Source organism: Mustela erminea, chromosome 7 (assembly GCF_009829155.1).
Source record: "Mustela erminea isolate mMusErm1 chromosome 7, mMusErm1.Pri, whole genome shotgun sequence".
Lineage (NCBI taxonomy): Eukaryota > Metazoa > Chordata > Mammalia > Carnivora > Mustelidae > Mustela > Mustela erminea.
In genome coordinates, this window is record NC_045620.1 from 98,995,024 (window position 1) to 98,998,280 (window position 3,257).

The window sequence follows — 3,257 nt, forward strand, 5'->3', positions numbered from 1 at the left end:
TGTGCTCCGAGCTCACCCCGGCTGCGACTGGCTCAAGGTAACCCCAAGCTGAGTGCTCATTCTCGGCTCTGTCTCTGTAGCTGGCTTCCCCATTCTAATACCTGCAAGCTCTGCGACACTCAGACACCCCTGATTCTTCTGTGACCCTGCGGAACCTGGGGCCACGCTGACCCTGCGTGGGCTTCACCCTGGTTTAGCCCCTGGAATAATGTCCCTCAGTGAAGCAGACTTTTAAAAGTCCCGATTTTGTGCTCCGTTGCTCCGCCACTTGCCGGGAGCCAGCCCCTCCCCCTGCGGTCTATCTTCCCATCGCTTTGGATTCACTTCTCTGCCAGTCCTTCCTTTCAGAAAGTGGTTGTTTTTCTGTTTCTAGAATTGCTGTTCTTCTTCTCTTCAATCTCCAATTGGATTTGTAGGTGTTTGCAATCTTTAGATAAGCTATCTAGCTGATCTCCTGCTACCTGATGTAGCCTCAGCCTGCTACTTCTCCACCATCTTGACTCCTCCCCCACAATCTAATATATCTACCATTGTATGTTACAAACTTCTTGTCCTGAGCTGCTTTCAGGATTTTCTCTTTGTCTCTGACACTTGTAAGTTTTACTATTAGATGATGCATTATTGAGCTATTTTTATTGATTTTGAGGGGGGGTTCTCTGTGCCTCCTTCATTTGATGCTTGTTTCCTTCCCCAAATTAGAGAAGTTCTCTGGTATAATTTTGCTCCAGTATACCTTCTGTCCCCCCTTTCCTTTTCTGGCATCCCAATTATTCCAATATTGTTTGTCTTATGTTTATCACTTATCTCTCAAATTCTCTCCTCATGATCCAGTTCTTTAGCTTCTTTAGTCTCCATCATTTGGTCTGTATCACTAATTCTCTCTTCTGCCTCATTTTTCCTAGCAGTTAGAGACTCCATTTTTTACTGCACCTCATTAATAGCATTTTATATTTCAACTTGGTTAGATTTTAGTTCTTTTATTTCTCCAGAAAGGGATTTTATTTCTCCAGAAAAGGATTCTCTAGAATCTTCTATGTTTTTTCCAAGCCCAGCTAGCATCTTTATACTCATTATCCTGAACTCTAGTGCTGACATCTTAATAATATCTATATTTATTAGGTCCCCAGCAGTTGGTACTACTTCTTGTTCTTTATTGGAGTTGAGTTTTTCCATCTTGTCATTTTGTCCAAAGAAGAATAGATGAATGAGAGAATGAAATGCTAAAAGGGTAACAACAATCCCAGAAAAATATACACTAATCAAATCAGAAGAGATTTGGGGAGTAGAAATGGAAGAAAAGAGAAAGGGGGGAGTAGAAAGGGAAGAAAAGAGAAAAAGAAAAAAAGATTAGGCTGGTGAATAGAACAGAATGACGCACTTGATTTTGGTTTGTTATTTGTATTGAATTGTATGTATTGTATTTTTGTATATATTGTATTTTGGTTTGTTAGAAGAAATTGCCTCTCAAAATTTTAAAGAAAAAAGATCCATATATCTATAAACACGATGAAGGGATGTAACATGACTATAAGGATGAAAATTTTTGAAAGATTTTTAAAAGGGAATTGATAAGATAAGAAGTTGGTTGAAAAAAAGAGAAAAAAAAAAAAGAGAATGTGATCAGGGTGGAGACTAGATTTAGGGTATATTTTGATCTGTCAGAAGAAACTATATCCCAAAATTTTAAAGAGAGAAAAACTTATAGGTATATGAAAAATAAGGTTAAATACAATGAAGGGATAAAATGTGAGTATAAAAATGAAAATTAAAAAAGATTTTTTAAAAGGTATTGATAAGATAAAATAGTTAAAATGGGTTAAAATAGGAAAGAGGAAAAATTCAAAAGAAAAAAGAAAAAATAGAAAGTGAAAAAAATAACAAAAATTAAAAAAAATTAACTTTGAAAGACTAAAGAATCATGGGGGGAAAAGCCATGAATTCTATGTGCTGTATTACCCTAACACTGGTGTTTTGCAGTTCTGACTAATCAATAAACTTGGTCTTGGATAGATGTTCTTGCTGATCTTCTGAGGGAGATGCCTGTTGCTGTGATTCTCAAATGTCTTTTCCCAAGGTGGAATTGCCCTGCCCTTGCCAGAGGCCAGGCTAAGCAATCTTCTCTGTTTCACTTTCAGTAGCTTTTGTTCCCTGAAAGCTTTCCATACACAGTTTTGTAGGAGGAGAATGAAAATGGCAGCCTCCCAATCTCCCGCCAGAGGAGATGAATGCTAGGGGTCCCACTTCTCAGCATGCCCTCAGAGAGGAGCAGTTAATCACCCTTGTCTCCCTGGTGTCCAGCCACACACCATCCTCACCTAGCCTGTGACTGACTGTTTCTGTCTCTGGTGCACAGTTACATTTGGAGTCTCCAAATCCAGCCAATTTCTGCAGCATGCTCCCAAACTGCTCCTCCCAGTAGAGGAAGGATCTTCCTGGATCCCTGATTCTAACACTTGTGGGATCCCTGCTTGAAGAGTAGTGACCCAACTGTGCCTTGGATCATGGTTAAGGTAACCCCAAGCTGAGAGCTCTCTCCTCAACTCCGTCTCTGCAGCCAGCCTCCCTGCTCTGTTAACTGGGAGGTCTCCTGCCCCAGGCACACCCGGTCTTTCTGTGACCCCAAGGGTCCTGAACCCTAAGGAAGGGCTCCACACCCCTACCTCTCCAGCTTCCTACTCCACCACTCCTCCCCCCGCTTAGCCTCTGGAGTAACATGCCTCAGTGGAGTAGACTTCTAAAAGTTCTAAATTTGTGCTTCACTGCTTTCTCACTTGCCAGGAGCCAGTCCCTTCCCCTGAAGCCTATCTTCCTGTATATCACTTTGGATTGACTTCTCCACAAGTCCTACCTTCAGAATGTGGTCGCTTTGCTATTCCTAGAATTGCTGCTATTCTTCTCTTTGATCTCCTGTTGAGTTTGTAGGTGTTCGGAATGGTTTGATAACTATTTAGCTGATTTCCTGGGACCCAGTGAAATTTAGATCTCCTACTCCTCTGCCATCTTGCTCCTCCTCTGCTGTGTCTGTTTCTTATACTTTTTCTGTCTCTTCAAATTGTGCTTCTCTGTTTTTTACCTTTTGGTATACCTTGTAATATTTTTCCTGATAGTGGGACATGATATATTGGTTAAAGGAACTGCTGTAAATAGATCTTCAGTAATATGGTGTTTGGTATGGCAGGAGGATCTATGGTGCTATGATTTGATCTCTGTCTATTGGGGAGTCTATGCCTTTGGACTATGAAATTCACAAGTGTTTG

The 3,257-nt window shown here is 40.8% G+C and overlaps 1 long non-coding RNA gene across 1 annotated transcript; it reads right to left on the bottom strand.

The window, feature by feature from the left end:
- Positions 1-282: 282 nt before the first annotated feature.
- Positions 283-2,898, bottom strand: LOC116596552. Its single transcript, XR_004288173.1, has 3 exons — positions 2,832-2,898; positions 2,682-2,683; positions 283-323 (listed from the first exon to the last, which is right to left on the bottom strand). It is a non-coding gene; the product is annotated as an uncharacterized LOC116596552 (long non-coding RNA).
- Between the last annotated feature and the right edge of the window lie 359 nt (positions 2,899-3,257).